General features: G+C 43.0%; 1 pseudogene; it reads left to right on the forward strand.

Annotated features, from left to right (window-relative positions):
- The first annotated feature begins 17,083 nt into the window (after positions 1-17,083).
- LOC122400626 lies at positions 17,084-18,681 on the forward strand (annotated as a pseudogene).
- The last annotated feature ends 4,939 nt before the right edge of the window (positions 18,682-23,620 follow it).

The raw sequence follows: 23,620 nt of genomic DNA on the forward strand, positions 1-23,620 counted from the left end.
GTCAACCAGAACACACCCCTATGGGAATTAATTCAGCAACAAGAACCACCTCGCCCCTGTTTGCTCAAAACCATTCGCCTTACCAGCAAGAGAGCTTAGCATGGCTAAGCTTCTTTTTCCGGGGATGTAACGTCGTGCTACGCCCGTCGACTCCCCTGCACGCCTCCTATATCTCTGATATATGTATATCTATATATATTTAACCTACATCATTGTATTCTAATCCGTAAGCCTAATTTTAAGAAACTCTGTATATCAAATTAAGCATGCGATTATTCCATAAGACGCGCGAACCCTTCGCCGAGGCAAGAGATACCTGTCAATTACGCGCGACGCCCCGTTAACGGTACACGGAATTTCCCGATCAAACGTAGACGTACGAGCTGCGTGGACAAAAGGGCTTACTTTTTACGCGGATCGTGTAACTGGATAGAAAATCCTTTTTTTTTATTCCTGGACCGAGCCCCGACGTAACAATGGACATGTCTAAAATATTTAGTAGACCTGTTTATAATAAAATTGTGAAAAATATTCTTATATCGCCCGAGAAGACTTTTTCTTTAGTAGTATCTAAAGGTCGAAGAAAAACTAATACCGGTAACAGAAAATACAGAAGGAACTGCAGGATTGATTGTTTCGGGAGACGGTACATGGCGGACATGAGATTTTTCATAAAGTTATGGGACTAGTACCATTATTGGGCATAACAGTGAAAAAGTTTTGGATATATGTGTAAAGTCACTATATTGTAAAATGTGTGAGTATTGGAAATAAAAAAAAACACAGCAGAATTTGAAGAGTGGATGCTGTCGCATAAAAATTAATGCTCGAAAAATCATGAAGGAAGTTCAGGCAAAATGGAAGTGGATGGAATAGTGGAAGTGTTGCGTCGCAACGTCTTACAGCGTGAAGGCATAACCATTCACCCAGGACAAGGGAAAACCCTGTAGCCGGTACGTGCCGATACAAGGCCACTAAGACACAATAGCGACATTTGGTCGCCAGAAACCGTTTCAAGGTTCGGAAATAGTTTATAACCTAGGCACCGTCATCCGTTGCAACCACCTCGACTTTCCCTTTCCAAGACCACCCCCTCGTCCTGATCGTCTTCCACTTTCCTCCTACTTTCTTCTCCAAAATAACCCTCCCACGACATCTCCAACACCAATCAGAACTCCTGCGACCTGAAATGGTAAGGAAAAAGAATCATCCAGCTCAGTTCGTTCCAACCATAGAACACCGAAACCGACTAAAAGACGCTCTACACAAATCACCGACTCGCTGTAACTTATAGTTTCAACGTGATTCGGTTACAGCGTGTAACCGAACAGTGTATCCGTGATACACTGACCGAACGAGCAGCTACGACGTTCAACAGGAAGTGTTCAAAAGATCTGAAAATTTACACGGTGTAAGATATACATCTTACATCGGAGACGGTGACAGCAAGACATACAAAGGTGTTGTTGATTCAAGACAAATATGGTGACAGTGTTTCAATCACAAAGAAAGAGTGTGTTGGACAGCTTCAAAAACGCATGGGTGCGCGACTTCGTCGAATAAAAAAAATTACAAAAGGATTCGGCGGGAAGGGAGAATTAACTGCAAAACTAATTGATGATCTGAGTGTGTACTATGGATTAGCGATTAGAAGAAATAAAGATTCTGAGGAGGAAATGAAGAAAGCTATTTGGGCTACGTTGAAACATAAATGTTCTACGGATGAAAATTCAACCCATGAAGATTGTCCACTTGGGATAAACAGTTGGTGCAGTTACCAGGTAGTGAAGGCTGGCAATAAACTGAATGAGTATGTACACACACCAGCGCTACATCCAGAGGTGGTGAAAGCAATAACTCCTATTTATGAGGAGTTAAGTAGGCAGGATTTGTTACAACGCTGTGTCGGTGGTTTTACTCAGAATGCAAACGAAAGTTTGAATAATTTGATTTGGTCTTTTGCTCTGTTGAGAAAAGTCAATGCATACAGTGTACATTGTATCGTGCGTTTTTACGGTGATGGTCGTGTTTTGTTTCTCTTCTCTTGGTGTGGTGCCTGAGCGAGAGTGTTGTGCGGCGCGTCCTGTATCGAACCGTAGTTATAATCTATATATATAAAAGAAAGTGTCCGAAGCGATGTAATCCCATAACTCGAGAGTGGCCGAACCGATTTTGATGATTTGTACTTTGATGGAAAGGTATTTTCTCAGTACGGGTTTTAGAAAAAAAAATCGGAAAAAAGGTCAAAAAATCATAATTTCAAAATGTCTTATTTTGACAACCAAGAGTGTTACGACAGGTTTTTTTACGTGTGTATTCTACTTATCTGTCAAACGCACGCATACGCATACGCATGCTATGGAGTTCCACTCTTATTCATACCTCTACTGTGGCATTTGATTCAGTTGCGCAGTTTCTTCATTCGTTGCTGTTTCACCGTCCATATTGCACTTTGCGAATTCGTGTTTTGTTCGATCGAATAACGTTTGCCGGCCATTGCGCATTACAGATTCGGATTTTTTCATTGCGATTTGGTGAGTTTTTGTGAATTAAAATTGATAACGAGAATATATAGAAGAATAGAAATGAATGCCTAATTTGCTAAAAGCTCTAAATAATTCTTTGATATACCTAATCTTATATATATAAAAGAAAGTGTCCGAAGCGATGTAATCCCATAACTCGAGAGTGGCCGAACCGATTTTGATGATTTGTACTTTGATGGAAAGGTATTTTCTCTATTTGAGGAAAATTTTAGGAATTAATTCCTCAATTTTTCAAATGTTTTCTTCAACACTGTAGGTTGAAAATCAACAAATCATGATTTGCTAAATCAGTCTGGTTTTTTCAGTCTATTTCTATGACTGAAAATCATACAAAACATTCATTGAAATCGGATACAACATTGGTGATATCAGCAAATGTTTTTTTTGTGTATGTGTTGCATTGTTGGTTGACTATTGGGATTTGTCTGTAAGAAGTGGTACGTTTCTATTGTTGTTTCATTGTTTTCAAATTTTCTATTCGTGATTTCATTGTATTGCAGTTGTTCTTCATAATGCCACCAACGAGAAGATCTCATTTAGGCCGACGTTCAGCTGGTGCACGAGCAGTGTCGACTCATCGTGCGAATATGAGACAAGAAGATAGAAACATTGCGCAACAACGAAGAAATGCAAACCACGTCCAAATTCGTGCGCAACAAACAGAAGAACAACAGCAGGCTGTAATCGATTCGCGTAGATTGGCACAACAAAGTCGTCGAGTAAATCAATGTGAAAATTTTTTGGTGCAAAGTCGACGAATAAATACTGAAAATAGACAGCAAAGAAGAAGTGCTGGCAATGCCAATTTGCTTCGAGTAGCATTCCGATATGATTGTGCATTCAATTATCGATCTCTTCCTGTCGTTCAAATTGGATCAATGGTTGTAGTATGTCCACATTGCAACGCATTGAAATTTCCAGGAGAAACACCTGGATTGTGTTGCCTTAGTGGAAAAGTTAAATTGCCAACATTGCCATCGCCACAGGAACCATTGCGATCGTATCTAGAAGGCGTAACAGCAGAATCAAAGCAATTTCTTGCAAATGTTCAAAACTATAATGGGTGCTTTCAAATGACTTCTTTCGCTGCATCAATTATCAATGAAAGCGGATATAATCCGTCGTTCAAGGTAATTCCTGCTCGAAAGAGTACTCTTCCGTTTCCTTTGAATGATCGCATTTCATTAATTTTGAATTCGTCTCTTGGTAACCAGATTCAAGGGCAGGTGCATCATCGTGCTGGGTCGTTATTGCCGCTTCCTAATGGCGAATATAATTTCTTGCAAATCTATTTCATTGGGAACGAGAGCGATCAAATAAACCGTCGTAGTGCATTGTACAATAGAACGAAAGAAGACATCATCAGAGAATTGCAACGAATGCTTCATGACCATAATGAATTGATTGGATTATTTAAGAATGCGTTAGACAGAATGCTAACAGATGATCATCAAATCGTGATTAAAGCGGATAAAAGGCCTAACTTAGCGCACGAACGTCAATACAATGCACCGACAATTGATGAGGTTGCCATTATTGTAGTCGGTGAGCAAGTGGTATCACGGGATATTGTACTGACGCGCCGAAACAATGGACAATTACAACGTATTAGTGAGACACATCGGTCGTATGATGCACTTCAGTATCCGCTCATGTTTTGGACAGGTGATTACGGCTACCACTTTAACATCAAAATGTTAAATCCAGTTACTGGTTAGTAGACTTCTTCCTTCAATCATGTCACCAAATCAATCAATTAAATGGAATCTTAATTTTATTTTCAAACTTTGCATTTATTTGTTACTTCGGATTCATTTGTTATTAGGTGAAGAAACAACGAAGAAAGTAAGTTCGATGAACTACTATGCATACCGTTTAATGATTCGTCAAAATGAGGATAACTATCTGTTGCGATTTCGGCGATTGCTTCAACAATTCTGCGTGGATATGTATGTCAAAATCGAGACTGAACGGCTCAGTTACATTCGTTTAAATCAAGCGAAATTGCGTTCAGAAGAGTACATTCATTTGCGGGATGCAATAAGAACTGAAGGTGATGCGAGGAATCTCGGTCGACTAACAATCTTACCGGCAACGTATGTTGGCAGTCCACGCCACATGCACGAGTATGCTCAAGATGCGATGGCGTTTGTTCGACAGTACGGTCGTCCTGATTTATTTGTCACCTTCACTTGCAACTCAAGATGGATTGATATTCAGTGCAATTTAATTCCCGGCCAAACATCGAGTGATCGACATGATATCACTGCACGTGTGTTCAGACAGAAGCTGAAGGTTCTAATGGGTTTCATTACTAAACAACGTGTATTTGGTGATGTTCGATGCTGGATGTATTCTGTTGAATGGCAGAAGAGAGGTCTGCCGCACGCGCATATTCTACTTTGGTTCGTTGAAAAGATTCGACCAGACGAAATCGATGCTGTCATTTGCGCAGAGATACCGGATCCAGAAATTGATCAAGAATTGTATGATATAGTCATCAAGAATATGATTCACGGACCGTGTGGCAACAATAACATGGATTCACCGTGCATGGCTAACGGCAAGTGTTCTAAACGCTACCCACGTCCTCTCACTGCGGAAACTATTACCGGCGACGACGGATATCCACTTTATCGACGTCGTTCACCTGATGATAATGGCAGAACAGTTACATTGAAAGTGAAACAAAATGATGTTGTGGTTGATAACAGTTGGATTGTTCCATATTCACCACTACTTTGCAAAACATTTGATGCGCATATCAATGTGGAGGACTGTAATTCGATTAAAGCAATCAAATACGTTTGCAAGTATATTACAAAAGGTAGTGATATGGCTGCGTTTGGTGTTCCGGATCCAAATGCCGATGATGAAGTAACGCGGTATCAAATTGGAAGATATGTTAGTTGCAATGAGGCTCTTTGGCGAATTTTTTCATTTCCAATTCACGACCGTCATCCAACTGTAGTTCATTTGGCGGTGCATCTGGAGAATGGTCAACGTGTTTATTTCACTGAACACACTGCCATTCAACGTGCTGAAAGACCACCAGCTACAACATTGACCAGTTTCTTTTCAACATGTGAGAGTGATCCATTCGCACGAACATTGCTCTACTCTCAGATGCCGCGTTATTACACTTGGAATGCTTCATCGAAAAAGTTTCAACGGCGAAAGCAAGGCGAGCGAGTTCCGGATAATCCAGATGTATTCTCAACAGATGCCATCGGTCGTATTTACACAGTGCATCCATCTAGAAATGCAGAATGTTTCTATTTGCGATTACTGTTGGTAAATGTTCGTGGGCCAACTTCATTCGAGTCACTTCGAACCGTCGATGGAGTACTCTGTCCTACATATCGTGATGCCTGTCAACGTTTGCAATTGCTGGAGAATGATACACATTGGGATATGACTCTTGCTGATGCAATTATGTGCGCACCTGCAAATCAAATACGTTCATTGTTTGCAATCATAATTTCGACGTGTAATCCATCAAATCCGAAAGATTTGTGGGATAAATACAAGGACAACATGTCAGAGGATTTTTTGCATCGAGTTCGTGCTGCAACCGGAGATTTCAATTTGGGAATGACTGATGAGATTCATAATGAATCGTTGATTGCGATTGAGGATATATGTTTGCTTATTAGCGGCAATTTGTTGTGTACTTTAGGAATACCAGCGCCTAATCGTTCAATCCACGATGCTTTTAATCAAGAAATAGAACGAGAACGTGAATATGATCGAGACGCATTGAGCCGAATGGTTTGTGATAATGTTCCATTGTTAAATCCTGAGCAGAAAATCGTGTATGAAACATTGATGAAGGCGATTGATAACGGAAATGGGGGAATATTTTTTATCGATGCTCCCGGTGGTACTGGGAAAACATTTCTTATTTCTTTGCTTTTGGCTACTATTCGTTCGAGATCTCAAATTGCTTTGGCAGTCGCTTCTTCAGGAATAGCTGCTACGTTGTTGGAAGGAGGCCGGACAGCACATTCAGCGCTGAAATTGCCGTTGAATCTCCAAGTGGTTGAAGAACCCACATGCAACATTAGTAGAAATTCCGCTATGGGAAAAGTGTTGCAATGTTGTAAAATCATCATTTGGGATGAATGCACAATGGTGCATAAACGTGCATTGGAAGCAGTTAATCGGACCATGAAGGATTTACGCAATAATTCAAGACGTTTTGGAGGCGCTATGATTCTATTGTCTGGTGATTTCCGTCAAACGTTACCTGTCATTCCAAAATCAACTGCTGCTGATGCAGTTAACGCTTCCTTGAAGTCATCGTCTTTGTGGCGCTTTGTGAAGAAACTTAAATTGAATACGAATATGCGAGTTTCATTACAAAACGATCCTACAGCTGATGTGTTCTCCAAACAACTGATAGCCATCGGTAATGGTGAAGTTCCCGTCGATGTCACAACCGGTTTGATTTCATTTCCGTCGAATTTTTGTAATTTCGTTACATCGAAAGATGAACTAATTCGTAAAGTGTTTCCGGATATTGTTGTTAATTATTTGAATCACGATTGGTTAAGTGAACGCGCAATTTTGGCAGCGAAGAACAAGGATGTGAATGAGATTAATTTTAAAATTCAAAATCAAATTGGTGGTCCAATGCATTCATTCAAATCTGTTGATTGTGTGGTAAATGAAGATGAAGCTACGAATTACCCCACTGAATTTTTGAATTCTTTGGATTTGCCTGGTGTTCCGCAACACATTTTACACCTTAAAGTTGGTTCGGTAGTGATTATGCTTCGAAATTTGCAACCTCCTAAATTGTGTAACGGAACGCGTTTGATTGTAAAGCAAATCATGAACAATATCATTTACGCAACAATTCTCAAAGGCAAGTTTAAAGGAGAACAAGTTCTCATTCCGCGTATTCCTTTGATACCGACAGACATGCCTTTCGAATTCAAACGCATTCAATTCCCGGTTCGTCTTGCGTTCGCCATGACAATCAACAAGGCTCAAGGCCAATCATTGGATGTTTGTGGTCTAAATTTGGAAAATGAATGTTTTTCACATGGCCAACTGTATGTAGCCTGTTCACGTGTTGGTAAGCCATCTGCTTTGTTTGTGTTGGCACCGGAACAAAAAACCAAAAATATTGTGTATCACAAAGTACTAGAATAAAGATGATTTTTTGGTAAGAAAATTTTTTATTTAAAAAATGCAATAGTTTCGTTGTATTTTGGGTGGGACGAAGTCCGCCGGGGCTGCTAGTAGAGAATAAACTCATATATCATTCTAATATTCCAGAGATAACAATTATCTGCCTGATATTTCGCCACTCCTAAAATATTAATTTTCTAACATGCTCCAAAAACAGTATTTAGCGGTATACAAACCGTTAAAATTGCTGCCTATTTAGCCACCTGCAGTTTTAATAAAGGACATGGAGCAGTTTTATCAATACTGCATCAGATAAAAACCACCATAGGGCCAGCAGCATTTGCATTACCCCTTGCACTACTTTCACGAGTCTGACTCGTGATGAAAATTTTAGGCCAAACTTGAATATCACGAGTTTGACTCGTAATCAATATTTCGGGCCAAACACGAATGTTGTTGAAATATCGAGTAAAATTCGAAATTTAATTTAAATCCGAAACAATTCGTCACCCGGTTTGTTTTCGGTTACGCGACCGACCAGAAAGATTCTAGGTCGACGCGTCCGCTATTCAAAACATTAGAGGGCAGAAAAACTCGGTTCTCGAGGTTTTCTGTAAAGTCACGCGAATGACAAATTAACGTTCGATTTTGAAGCAAGCGGTTTAAACGCCCGAGTTTAGAAAAGGTACGAAAAATCTATAATAGACAGAGACGGACGAGAGACACGGCGACAGCGCCGCGTGACGGAAGACTCTCCCCACTCACGCGCTCACTTTTGGCAGCTCGTGCTCGTCCGTCACTCGCTATCAAACCACTGCCACGAGCACTTCGGTATACGAACACGCTCAGCAGTCGCATAAACGAATAATTCGAGCAATCCGACCCGAGTCGAGTTCTTCGACTACCCTCGGAGTTGCAAAGAAATTATACGCGAGTTATCGTATCGAGCCAGTCGGTACACGACCGAGCTCGGTAATCAGAATTCATTTAATTTGGAATAGACTCGAGGTTCTTCGAGTGCTTCCGGGGAAACGATCCCATAATCCAGGTGCGGGAAGAAACCCTGAGTGGAATCAATCGTTTCCCCAGGGATAGAGGGCTAAGCTCATCCCAATTTATAGGTGCGAGGTTCTTCGCGCTTTTCTTAGGGCACGACTCCATAATCCAGGTGCGGGAAGAAACCCTGAGTGGAATCATCGTGCCCTAGAGGATCGGGTTCAAACTCCTTCCTCCAATTGATTGTCAAAAACGGCTTCGAACCCACCATACAGGGGTGAAGAGTACCCTGGGTGGATTTGTCGTCTTCTAGTCGAAGCAGGAGACATTCTTAAACCTCAGCTATCGGCGAAAGCTAGGACACGTCCCAAAATCGCCAGTGGAGTACGGTCACTGCGCGTAGGACGGCGACTCCGACAGCAACGTGGTCTCAGGCCCAACTGTAAGTCGCCCTAAGGGCGCCGTTGACAAGCCTGCACCACACGGTGCCCGTACGCACTTACGAAGGCGGTGAAGGGCCGGGGACCGGCTGAAAGGTTGGAGCCCTACAACCTCCCTCCGATCACCTTCTCCTGCGACAGTCAGAAATTGCGGTCGTGAAATTAGACGAGCAGAAATCTCGTACACGACAATAATAAGCAAGCGATCCCCGATTTAACGGGAACGCTCACACATACAGTCCACTAGCTTAGCTGCGCATCGCGGCGGCTGAGATCCCCGCTCCTGGGTGCGACAAGCACAGACCATAAGAGCGCGGAAGAGAGTAAGACACACAGCGTGACTCACGTTCACAGGTATTTAACGCCTATTCGTGTCTCTTTCTGTTACAGATTTCCAAAACAGGATTAACTGCAGCGGCGTCTGGCCGGGCAGACAATTTCTTGTACAAGTTTTTGTTCCCACAATTTAATAGGAATAAACAGCTTAGTCGAAGCATTCGGCTAAGCGAAAATTAAATTGAAATTTGTATTCTTTTCCCGACGTTCCTTCCCTCACGATCCGGACCACCGTTAGGCGAGGTTTTTTCAAACCTACTCCCCCTAACAAATGTCACGAGTCGAACTCGTGGTCTTAAGGGGGTAAATCCATTTAGAATGATCAAAAAATGCATTTTTTTTGCATAAAATGTTAGCTTAACATTTCAGGAATATAATTCCAAAGTTTTAAATTGAAATTCGAAGACGTTTTGAAGCTACAGCTGATAAGTGTGATGCGCCTCTTGAGGCCAGGTAGCGCGTCGTAAGTATATGGGCACACTTAGCGCGGAGCTTCCTACTTTTATTATTCGTTATTTGAAAAAGCAGGTAAGTTTCCGAACCGAGTATTTCCGACGGTCTATTGTTCACATTTAACAAGCGACTGTTATCGTCAGTTTCTCTCTGAAATTTAGCCTGTGTGGACGTATTTTTCGAGAGTTTCGTGTTATTTTTTATTGAATTAATATGTCTTATCCGAAAGGTAGCCGAGAAATATCAGATCGTGCATCAAAGAGGCGTAAAAGATCATTTTCGGATAATGAATTTACTAAAAAAAGTGATAAAAGTGAAGAAGAAAGTGCCAGTGCGAGCAGGAAAAAAAATTTCAGCAGGTGATGTCTCCGATATTCCATGGAATCCTTTACACCATTATCGCATAATTGAATGGTACACTGTTTTTGCGACTTTGTCGCGAGTGCAAACAAACTTTGACCTTTGAAGAAGGTGCACATCGAGGCCTCGGATTTAAGGGGCTATACCAGTGTAGTACTTTTGAAAAATGGATTTTTTTTTTTTGCATTTTTTCAAAGTTTATACTCTCTAGAATATCGTATTAAAATTCCAAGGTCGAATCTCAAATAGTTTAAAAATAGCAGCCTTCTAAAGAGTAGTTGCTGGCGTATCAGAAACGCGCTTATCGTCGCGAGAAAGAAACTTAGTCAACGCGTATTTACGAGGACTGTATACGTTTAGATTGTCATTATCTCCCTTGTTTAGTTCACTTGTAGCCACACCAGAAACCATATTGCAGCGTACTTATATCTCGTTTCGGCGTTACAACTCTTGCAGGTAAATAATGCAAAAAGATTATTGATACAGTTGTGAAATCATCCTACTGTAAGAGTTGTGAAGTATGGAAGAAGAAAAAAGAAAATAATCCCGAAGAATACGAAGAATGGCTCGCAGAGCACAATAATTGTGATCTAAATCACTCAGGGTCAGCTGCAAAAATGGAGGTTGATAGCGTAAAAGAAATGTTCAATCACTCGATTGATAAATATGGAATACAATATACGCGGTATATTGGCGATGGCGATAGTGCCACATATAAAGGCATATTAAATTTAGACCCATACGATATCCCAGTGGAAAAACTAGAGTGCTACTTACACGTACAAAAAAGAATGGGAACGTGTTGGTTTTTCTCTTCTAAAAAGAGAAAGTTTTCTTTACGTAACAAAAACCATCGACGCGTATGTTGCGTTTAGAGATACGAGTCAAGAGGGTGCAGCTGTGTCCCTTCCTTGACTTGTTTAGACAAAGTATAGGACCGATTGGGTCTGAGGGTACGGGACGAATTCTTCGTCACTGACCTTTCTCATTCTGTATGTTTCTTTCAATGCGTAAAGACGTGCCTTCCAAGTGTTTCAAATAAAGCTTAGTAAAAGTTATATCGTTTAAATTATTTTTATTTATTCCACCACCTATTTCCAATAGAACGCGATGCCGCAATTTAAAAAAGCAAACCAAGGGCTTAGGAGGAAAAAGTAAGAGTACGGTGAAACTAACTGTAAGGCGTCGGGAAAAGGCGAGGCCCAAGTCGAGGCGCTGGCAAGGGACCGCGTCTGGCCTTCGTCCGTCAGCACCCCCACCCCTACCGATGGGGGAAGGCTGACGACAAAGGCGAGAGTCTAGGCCCAGGACGGGGGCATTCTGTTTTCCGACGCGGAAAGGAGCGGAATAAAATATAGTCACGAATACCTTGCGTATTTCATTGATTCCCAATTCCCTGTTTCGCGTTCTGTCTAACAAGTCAGAAGTGGGATAATCACGCGCAATTGGCCACTGAGTCCAATATTCGCGTTATTTTTGGTGAGAATAACGTGTAATACGTAGTGCGAGTGCCGAGAAACTGAAGTGCGAGACTTTTTTAAGCCGTACGGGCATTGAGCATAGGCAGCATGAGTGAGATCGGAGGCCGATCCCGCTACGATGACCTGAGGGAGTCGCGTCGTCGTTCGGTCGTAACGGAGGACGACCGGTCGTAGAAAGACGCGCGGAGTAGCTCCAGCGGATCAACGCGTCCTTCGCGCGACCTGACTCGCCGTTCGCGGGATAGAACGGAAGAGCGCCGTCGGGGCTCTCGCGAAAGGTCGCGACGCGAAGAAAGCCGGAGCCGCCGAACGCGGAGATATTCGCGTGACCGGTCGCCCGATCACCGGCGGGAACATTCTCCGGATTCATACCGAGCGCGGACGCGATCGCGATCCCCTCCCGAACCGCGAACGCCGTGCACGAGGGAGATTTCGGCGATCGTGGCGCTAAACTTAACTGTCGAGAAACTCCAGGAGGAGTTGAGGGTGACCAGGTATCGGCCGGCGGTAGTACAAGAGCACCTTGTACCGAGGTTCGACCCGTCGGACGATAAGGGCGACATCGAGCAGTGGGTGCGAGACGTGGACCGCATCGCGCGACGGGGTGGCTGGTGCGACGACGATATCTTATGTAATATCGCGCGCCAGCTACGCGGACACGCTCGTCAGCTGTTCGACGAGGAGCAGCGTCGGGACCCGACGTGGGGGTCCTTGAAGGCGACGCTGGTGGCCCGGTTTAAGAAGCCGGTGCCGTTCGACCGGTTGCTGAGGGAGGCTGCCCTCTATAGCGCCGTGCCTGGACAGAAGCTAGGGGACTTCTGTTTCCATAAATTGGCAAGGTTGAGGGCCCTGCAGTTGGAAATTCCCGATGAGTTCCTGAGGGACGCGGTCATTGGGAGCATCCGCGACGAGGCCATTCAGAGGACCATCCGCTCGAATAAATACGCTACGGTCGACGATTTGTACGTGGCGATGGGCGAAATGGGCGCGATGCCGAGGGCGGACGCAAACCGCCGTACCGGGACCCTCAGGGTTGCAACAGCAACAGCAGAGATCGGGCGACGGAAAGCGGCTGAGCGGCAGGGCCGTGTGTTACAATTGCGAAGGGGAGGGGCACTTATCGAGGACGTGCCCGAAGCCTAAGCACGTGTGCTCCTCATGCAAGAGGGAGGGACACCGGGAGCGGTACTGCTTTCGGGTGAAGGCAACGACTAACGCGTTACAAGTAAGTACAATTCGAAATAAATGGATAATGCATGCTAGGGTGAATGGGCGGAAGGTGCAATGCCTTCTAGATTCAGGCAGCACGCACACCCTGATACGGAAATCGACAGCCATTCGATTGGGAGTCCGAATGGTCAAGGGACCCTTCGTACAAATGCGAGGCTACCTGAGTCTAGGGTCGTGCGAAAGCTTGACCGCGGACATAATGGTCCGGATCATGGAGGCTTCGGCCGAAGTCACGGCGATCATTGTCGATTCCGAAGAGACCCTGCATGAGGTCATTATCGGACAGGACTTCATTGATCAGGATCATGTAATCCTGATTAAGATGCACGATCGAGTTATCTTGAGGGAACTGCCAAGCGTGGAGAGCGAGCGGCGTTTCCTAATGGACGTATGCGCGACGGAAGCTGTCATCGAACCAAGCAGGTTGGATTGCGGTGAGATCTCGGAAGAGTTACCGACCGAGTTACGACATCGATGCGCACACTGGGTAAAACGAGCCTCGTGAAGATGGAGATAAGATGTACAACCGACACGCCGATTGTATATCATCCGTACCGGATGGCTGCCACGGAGCGCGCGGCAGCACGGGAGATCGTCGAGGAACTACAGGAGAACGGGATAGTTCAAGAATCGACGTCACCATACGCGAGCCCTATTACGCTCGTGAGGAAGAAGACGGGCGAATACCGGCTCTGCGTGGATTATCGGCGATTGAATGCGGTCACTGTCAGGGATCAATACCCCCTTCCATTGATCGAGGACCAGATAGACCGATTGGGGGGCTACTGCTACTTCACGGCTATTGACCTGGCTTCGGGGTACTACCAGGTAGCTATGAGCGAAGACGCGATACCGAAGACGGCCTTCGTTACCCCCGACGGTCATTACGAATTTTTGCGGATGCCTTTTGGGCTTACCAACGCACCGGCTGTTTTCCAACGGCTTATAAATACGGTACTAGGACCGTTACGGAACGCGATTGCCTTTCCGTACATTGACGATATAATAATTCCGTCGAAAACTGTCGCCGAGGGTCTGGAACGCCTCCGTCTCGTTTTGAGCAAGTTGCGCGAGGCTAACTTAACCATCAAGTTAAGTAAGTGTTCGCTGTTGAAGACGAAGATAAATTTCCTGGGAAGAGAGATAAGCGCTGCAGGGGTCAGGCCCGGGGAACATAAAATCGTTGCTGTTCTCGAAATGCCAGAACCGACGAATGTTCGGGAAGTACGACAGTTCCTGGGTCTTGCAGGCTATTTCAGGAAATTTGTCAAAGGGTACGCAAGCCTGGTCACTCCTTTAACGGTACTGACAAAGAAGCACGTGCCATGGACCTGGGGGAAGGAGCAGAAGAGGGTTGTGCATACCGTAAAGGAAATGCTGACAACGAGACCGATTCTGGCTATTTTCGACAGTGCGAAGCGAACGGAATTGCATACCGATGCCAGCTCCTTGGGTTTAGGGGCAATATTGCTCCCGTATTCGACCGATGGGACGCGGCAGGTAGTCGCGTACTTTAGCAAGCAAACGACGGTCGATCAACGAAAATAACATTCGTACGAGCTGGAGACTATGGCGGTTGTGCTTGCGTTACGGTATTTCCGAGTCTACCTGCTTGGGATGCACTTTACGGTCATCACGGATTGTAACGCGTTGCGAACAACGTTTACGAAGAAGGACCTGATTCCCAGGATCGGGCGGTGGTGGTTGGAAGTGCAGGACTTCAAATTCGACATCGAGTATCGGCCGGGCTCGGCGATGCAACACGTGGATGCATTGAGCCGCAACCCGATACCAACGGTCGACGTATACCCCGTGGACATCACCGAAGCTGATTGGGTTTTGGTAGCCCAAATGCAGGATGAGCAACTGGAACGGGTACGGAAGATTTTAACAGACAAAGTTCGCAACAGCGAGACGAAGCTATATTTTGTGAACTATGTCCTGAAGAAAGGGAGAGTCTGTAGACGTCAGGAAGATGGGGATGCACGCTGGGTGGTGCCACGTGCAGCGCGTTTTCAAATTTGCAGACTGTGTCACGACGACGCAAGGCATTTGGGGCTCGAGAAGACACTTCGACGCATTCGGGAAAACTACTGGTTTGCAGGAATGAATGCGTTTGTGACAAAGTACGTTAAGGCGTGCCTGAATTGCACGTACTACAAGCGGGCCGTAGGACGGAAACAAGGCGAGCTGCACCCCATTAAGAAGACGCCGGTGCCCTTTCACACTCTACACGTCGACCATGTCGGGCCATTCGAGAAGAGTAAAAAGGGAAATCGTTACCTGCTCGTCATTGTGGACGGCTTTACCAAATTCACGGTCGTGGAACCGGTAAAGGACACAAAGGCCAAGCGAGCGGTAAAAATACTCCTGGATATGCTACATTTATTCGGCGTACCTCACCGAATAATTAGCGATAGGGGAACTGCCTTCACGGCGCGATCGTTCCAAACGTTTTGCAAGGAGTATGGGATTCGCCACGTGCTGAACGCGGTGGCTACTCCACGGGCAAATGAACAGTGCGAAAGGTATAATCGCACAATAGTTGCGTCACTGGCCGCTACAGTAGCGGGAAGGGATCCAGCGCATTGGGATCAAGAAGTAAAAAGGATTCAATGCACCCTGAACACGACGCACAACAAGGGCATTGGAACGACGCCGATGGAGGCTCTGATCGGATGCAGAGTGCGGTTCCCAGCGGAAGAATGGATCTTGCAGGAGTTGCAAGATGAGGTTCAACGCTTGGATCTGAATGAGCTCCGAGAGAAGATATCGGAACACATTACGGAGGATCAGCGTAAGCAGAAAGAGAGGTACGATCGACAACGTCGAGCGGCGAAAAAGTTCCAAGCAGGGGACGTTGTCATGATTGAAGTTACCGCGGACCAGCCGACGGGGGATAGTCGAAAACTCCATGCGCGGTTTAAGGGTCCGTTCCGAGTCGTCGCGGTGCTGTACAACGATCGTTACGAAATCGAAGACCTAAGGGAAGAAGGTCGTCGAGCGAAAACGGTTGCGGCGGCCGACCGTATGAAGCCGTGGGTGGCGGCTGTCGAATAACGGAGTCATGGGACACGGAATTCGAAAGGTAAAACTGGTGCAGGTATCTGGCAGAATGTAGAGGCTCCTTTGGGGGAGTTCGAGACATTTCAGGTAGATAGGCACGAGTTGGACAAGGCGCGCAACAGCGGGTGAATGGTGTTGAAGGTCAACTGGGTACTAGCTGTAACGGGGTCGAGCCTGCAATGGCAGGTACGGAGTTTAAATCGACAACAAGGACTTCCATGGGCACGGAAAAGACAACGCGTCATGGCACCGTGAGGAAGTAGCCGTTGTGCGTGTGATGGAGGTCACACCACGACGAGCCTAGACAACTGCTGGAGGGCACTGTCTGGGATTTGCAGGAACAGATAAAACTGACTTATCGCTTCTGGAAAGTATTTGGCTATCGTGTGCGTGGTGGAGGTCACACCACGATGAGCCTTGGCAGATGCTGGAGGGCACTGTACAGACTTTGGTAGAAGTGATAAGGCTGGTTTGTCGCTTCTGGAATTGGCCATTGTGTGTGTGATGGAGGTCACACCACAATGAGAATTGACAGTCGCTGGAGGGCACTGTCTGGAATTTGGCAGAAATGATAAGAATGGCTTATCGTTTCTGGGAAAGAGTTGGCCATTGTGTGTGTGATGGAGGTCACACCGCGATGAACATTGGCGGACGCTGAAGGCAGTGTCTGGAGTACGATGGGAGTGACGGAAAGGGTTCGTCATTTCTGGAGCAGCGGATTGTTCCTGGGAACGGCTGCCACCAACGGGCCATATTCAAGGACGGTGTCCGTGAGGACGCAACCATAGGGCGCAGGTAGACCGCCAATCGGCCTCAGGACTGCTGGGACGATGCGTCCGGAGTTCGCCCGCATATGGCACTCTGCAACGAGGCCGAAGGAATATATCCTTGATAGACTATATATTAGTTATTATTATAGAATTGCTAAGGGTTAAGCGTTGAGGACTGACAAGTCTGTGCTTAATGGTTTGTGTCTTCCTGTGTTTTAGAAACCCACATAGGTTGCCTGCTCAGGGACGAGCAGACGTCAGGATGGCCAAGTGTAAGGCGTCGGGAAAAGGCGAGGCCCAAGTCGAGGCGCTGGCAAGGGACGGCGTCTGGCCTTCGTCCGTCAACACCCCCACCCCTACCGATGGGGGAAGGCTGACGACAAAGGCGAGAGTCTAGGCCCAGGACGGAGGGATTCGTTTTTCCGACGCAGAAAGGACCGGAATAAAACATAGTTACGAATACCTTGCGTATTTCATTGATTCCCAATTCCCTGTTTCGCGTTCTGTCTAACATAACCGAAAAATTAATTAATAAATTACAAAAATACTATGGATTGGCGATTACCAGACACCAAGATAATGTTGACGAAATGTATAAGGAAATTTGGGCCACATTTTTTCATTTGTGTTCGACTGACAAGAATCCAAACCATGGAAACTGCCCAGCAGGCGCGGAGAGCTGGTGCACATATCGCAGAGCAGAGGCTCAAGGATTAGACATGTCGATATTCCAACACAACTATCGTCCTTTAGACCCACAGGTTGAAGAAGCTCTGAAGCCAATTTATACGGACCTAAGTAGACGTGATTTATTAGACAGGTGCAAGGGTCGAAACACCCAAAATAACAATGAAAGTTATAATGCCTTGCTTTGGCACTTTGCTCCAAAGCACCTTTAAAAACCATTGAACTTGCCAATTTTCTGGCTGTTGGAATCTTTAATGATGGTTTTCAATCTATATTGAAAATTTTCCAAATAATGAAAGTTATTATTGGTCCCATTGCAAAGGAGTATGCCGACGAGAGAGATAGGAATAGAATTTACCGAGCGCAGTTACGACATCAGGCTGCTTCAAAAGAGAGTCGAGCAGCTCGAAGGAAAGCTACAGCGGCCCAGCAAGTACTTTTTGAGGAAGAGGAAGGTCCATTATATGGATACGGAATAGCAGATTAACTTTTACTATGGTAAATATCGTTGAGTCACAATGAAATCAGTAACTTTAACTTCATACGCGTTTTTCTCCAAGTGGTATATTTCAAATTTGCTGCAGCTCTAACTTGAATACAAATTATTGTATCGACTCGAAACTTTTTGCAGTGTATTCAGTATATGTTTTATCATACCATGAACTAGGATTTTTTTGATTGGATGAAAAATATCAATTTGGCATTAAAAAAACCATCATTTTTTTAGGTTAAATTCACAATTTTTTTTAAAACTTCGCCATTTTGTCAAATTTTGATATTTTTCAAAAATCCTAGTTCATGGTACGGAGAATACTTTCTAGTTTAACAGCGTTTTTGTTATTTTTCATTTTAGGTACTCAGGCGGCGGCAATCACTGCAGCAACGGAGCTACTTTTTTTTTTGAACCTCTGGGAGATAGCGCACAAGTCGCTTGTTTTTTATTATTTTTGTACCAAAAAATTATTCTAAATATTTGATTTGTTACTAAACACATATCTAAAGTTTAAAAACATTGAATGTAATATTTCTTTTAAAAAAAATTCCCGAAAATCATCTAATTTTAGAGCGATCACACTGGTATAGCCCCTTAAACTAATTTTGGTGTGCCGTTCCGGGCGAAGAAACATTAACTCAGGCCCTTTAATTAACACTGGATAAGAAGTGAATCGACGAATTGTTTTCGTTATGCGACATTTAGGCCTCGGTAGAGAAGGCATCAATTTATTTTGCAATATAATGGACATCTGCAACGGTTTAAACGAGAGCACGTATAATAATATCATCATGCACATTTATTCGGCTGTAACCTCCGTCTTTGAACGCCTAAGCAAGAAAGCTGTGGATCAAGAAAAAAAAGTGAATGAACAAAATGACCGGCCAATTTTGAATTTAAAAGTATCCGGCGACGGTTCTTGGAAAAGGCGTGTCTTTAAGTCATTATATGGTGTTGGATATTGAAATAAAAGTAGGGACTTAGAAATCCTGTAAGTTGGTAACGCGCGAGCGGAACTGGAAGTTAGCGTGCGTGCAACATCTACATACACCCCATTCTCTGCTGGACCCTGTAGTAAGGAACACGTGCGTGCGCTGTGAGCATTGTTTTAAGATATGGTGTAACTATGCTTATAGGTTATTATTCCGGTAATGTTATCGATTTCGTAGTTAAAAGCAGTTACTATCAAACATGTACAGCTTGGAAAAATAAGCAAGACGATCCATGTTATGAAGAATGGTTTGAACAACATGAGGAGGAATGCGCAAAAAATCATACCGGGTCAGCAGGCAAGATGAAATGAAAGAAATGTTTTTAAGATCAGAGGAGAAATTCGGCGTGAAGTACGGAAATTATATCGGGGATGGAGATTCTAAAACATATAAGGCGATATTAGATGTAAATCCGTATGGTGACGATTTTCCAGTTATCAAAAGTGAGTGCGTCGGACATGTGGAGAAGAGAATGGGCCTTCGACTCCGAAACGTAAAAATAAAGGAAAAGCTCGCTGGTAAAGACAAATTAACTAATACTTTGATAAAAAAGCTTACAACATATTACGGATTAGCCATTCGAAGAAATTCAGACAATGTAGCTGATATGAAAAGAGAAGTAATGGCTAATTTTTACCACTTATGCTCGACTAACGAAAAACCGCAACACGAGCACTGCCCACCAGGCGAAGATATGTAGTTGGCGTAAGTGACAAAAAGGAATAACGACAGGAGCCAATATGAAATTATTCGAACATCCTCCTCCTCTTGACAAAGAAGTTGCTAAATTTGTATTGCCAATATACGAGGATTTATCAAAGGAAGATTTGTTAAGTAGATGTTTAGGCGGTCACACGCAAAATGCTAATGAAAGCTTTAAAAGGTTGAAAAAAAATACGAAGAATTTACTTTTATTTTTAAAAACTTTGCCAAACATTCAAATTTGAATATTTTTATTTAATTCTAGTTCACACGACAGCTTACATCTATCTACATATTGAAATGCTATTTGATTTTTCAATTTCAGATGAATAAAAAATCGTCAATCATGGGTGCCATTCGCCAACATTTTTTATACATGGTCATCATTCCAGTGCTATAAAGCTGATTATTGTTATTATCATGCTTTACAAAAATTTGTAAACAAAGTTCAATAATTAATACACTCGATATAAAAGTTATAACTTTGTGTGTTTCTATTATTCCTCAAAAAAAATTCCGAAAGAAAGCTGAAAAAAACAGCCTTCACAGTAGAAGACCCCCTTAAGAATAAACTTGTATTCAGTTTTTAAATCCGTTTACCTCCCTTTTAAAGTACTCCTCCTCATTTCGATTTCTAAAGCGATAACTTTTTAACTTCGAGATGTCCTTGCTATTCCTCTGCATTGATAGTGCGCGCAGCGTGCAGTACCCTTCCAGACGAATGTGAGGACGTTTTACATCACGTAAAGTCGGTCACGAAAATATTCGGACACCACTATTGTTTTGACTATTATAGTCCGTACTTCAGAAATGTAAACAATGAGAACAAAAAAAGGTTTCACGTGTGTTAATATGCAGTGTGTAGTTTACAAAAACATAAGAAATATTTATTTATGATACGTGATTACATAAATAATAAAAGAAAAACAGAAAGTACGCTCATTTTCATGTCACAGAAATATTCGGACACTTGCTGTACTTCTCAAGTTTCCAGGTTCCAAGAACTGACTAAAACAATGTTTGTAAACATATCATTCATACCATGTACAAAGTATGTTATATGTCGAATATTTGTCAGTCTTGCTCAAAATTTGTGGGAAATGGGTCGGAAAAGTAAGAATACATCGTTTGATATGCGACAATTAGTAATTTTTCATCATGAAAAAGGGAAATCGATTCGCAAAATTGCTGATTTATTAAATATTAGTAAGATCACGGTATGGGATATTGTTCGACGGTACAGGAACGAAGATAGAATTGAATCTATCCCTCAAAGTGGACGCAAACCGATCCTAAATATTCGCGATAAACGTTCCATAATTAGGAGAATCAAATGTGATCCTCGGATAAGTGCTCCAAAGTTAACAGCTGAATTAAATGAACACCGTGGAATATCAGTGCATCCGGAGAACATAAGAAGAGTGTTAAGATCAGAGGGCTATAATGGAAGAATAGCTCGAAAGAAGCCGTATTGTTGGATGACCAACCTCCTTATCAATGTATATTCTGACTCATCGCCTCTTAGTCGCCTAGATGACAAGCCCTTGCTCATTTTGTCAACAAGGGTAAAGTTCACCTAGGTTCGTTATACCATGCCCCTTTTTCCTTTATTCAGTTTTAGTATATAAGATTTAGAAAGTAGGCAAGAAACAGCATTACATTCTTGACTGTCGGACTGTCAGGCTCGTTTTAATGTCCGCCATTGGTTGCCTCAAATATACATACATTCATATTTCACCCCCGTACTAATTTCTCCAACCCGGACTTCAACAGTATATTAACGCAGCGAACAGGACGAAGGGACTGAAATTTGCAAAGGACAGTGAGTGGTGGGAGGACGTAATTTTCGCGGACGAGTCTAAATATAATATTTATGGAAGCGACGGAAGAATTAGGGTATGGCGGAAGTCGAAAGAAGAACTGAATCCGAGACATTTGCAGCCGACTGTGAAGCACGGTGGTGGGTCTATGATGGTGTGGGGCTGTATTTCGGCCCATGGAGTAGGCGAATTAGTTTTCATCGACGATATCCTTGATAAAAATAGATATCTACAGATTTTGCAGAATAATTTAAAGAAAAGTGCTGATAATATGGGACTTCAAAATGGGATAAAGTTTTATCAAGATAATGACCCAAAGCACAAATCGCGAATTGTGCAAGAATTCTTATTATACACTTGCAAGAATATCCTCCATCCACCACCGCAATCGTCAGACTTGAATCCCATTGAAAATTTATGGGACGAATTAGATCGCCGAATTTGGACAACTCCCATAAACACAAAAGAAGAGTTAAAAAGAAGTCTGCAAGAAGAATGGCTGAGTATTGGGTAAGATTATTTAAAAAAAATAATTTGTAACATGCCAACGCGATTACGGCACGTCATACAACATATAGGATATCCAACAAAATACTAATTAATAAAAACAAGATTTATATATCGTGATATAAACTTAGTTTTGATAGTGTCCGAATATTTCTGTGACATGAAAATGAGCGTACTTTCTGTTTTTCTTTTATTATTTATGTAATCACGTATCATAAATAAATATTTCTTACGTTTTTGTAAACTACACGCTGCATATTAACATACATGAAACCTTTTTTTGTTCTCATTGTTTACATTTCTGAAGTACGGACTATAATAGTCAAAACTATAGTGGTGTCGGAATATTTTCGTGACCGACTGTATATTCCAGCCCGAAACGGACTGCAATATTCCGCGAGTTTCAAGAATGCTATCAAATTAAAAGCCGAAAGATTTCAAAATTGTGCTCTACACGCTGCCTTTCCCACCACGCGTCTGCAACTTCATTATTAGATAATTGGGATTGTATTATATCATATCTTCGAGAATTTGTCTTGAGCGAGAAAACAAAATCTGGGGAACGTCTTCTTATCTTGTTACAAAATTCAGAAATAAAAGCATATATCTATTTTTTGAAATATGCTCTTGGCTTTTTCGTTAAATTTAATATATTTTTTCAAAGCCAAGAAACCAGGATCCATTTGCTTCAACAATCTGCAATATCTCTTTTGCAATGCATGCTGCGAAACTTTTTGAAGCCAGACTTGCTGAAGCAAATAGATACAATAATTAATGTAGATTTTTCGAGTCACGGGAATCAAATCAAGCTTGATGAGATATGCGTTGGTTCGGATTGCGGTAGCTTCTTCAATGAATTGATTGAGGAAGGCAAATCCGATATTGCTAAAACCGTTCGGAAACATTGTTTGGATTTTTATATTACAGCTGCAAATGAAATTTGTCATCGATTGCCAATCAATGACTTTCTCAGCAGTCTACGTATATTCAGCCATCAATGGGCATTAATTAATAGAAACAGAGACAATTCCTTCAGAGTTGTTCTCTATATTGCAAACAAATTCGACGGTTTCGATATAAAGGGTTTGCGAAAAGAATGGTTTGGCCTACATCTGGATTTTGATACTAAAGTAAAGGAGATGCTTTCTAGTAAGAAATTTGATGGCTTATGGAAAATGATCTTGTTAACGCGAAATGAAAACAATGAATTTAAATACCCAAATTTGGGTAAATTAATCAATCCTATTAGATCTTTACCGAATTCGAATGCCGAAGCTGAAAGAATATTTTCCATATTACCAGACGTGAAAACTAGAAAGCGTAGTAGACTTTGTTCAACTTCCGTGAGTGCCGTTTGTGTATTGAAATCGTCGTTAAAGACGTCAGGGGGAAAATATCGAACCATAGAGGTAGATGAAAAACATCTATCTCTAATGAGTTCCACAAATTTATATTCAACACCTGCTAAGAGACAGAAATGTCAATTACGAATTCATACCGTAGATGATGACGGTACCGCGAATATTCTCTCTACGTCATACAACGACGATGATCTTTCTATGTCATATGACGTGGATCCTATGCCCCATCCTGTAAAGTTTT

Source organism: Colletes gigas, unplaced genomic scaffold, assembly GCF_013123115.1.
Source record: "Colletes gigas isolate AHSC1104 unplaced genomic scaffold, ASM1312311v1 Colletes_gigas_Sc00019, whole genome shotgun sequence".
In the NCBI taxonomy this organism is placed as follows: domain Eukaryota; kingdom Metazoa; phylum Arthropoda; class Insecta; order Hymenoptera; family Colletidae; genus Colletes; species Colletes gigas.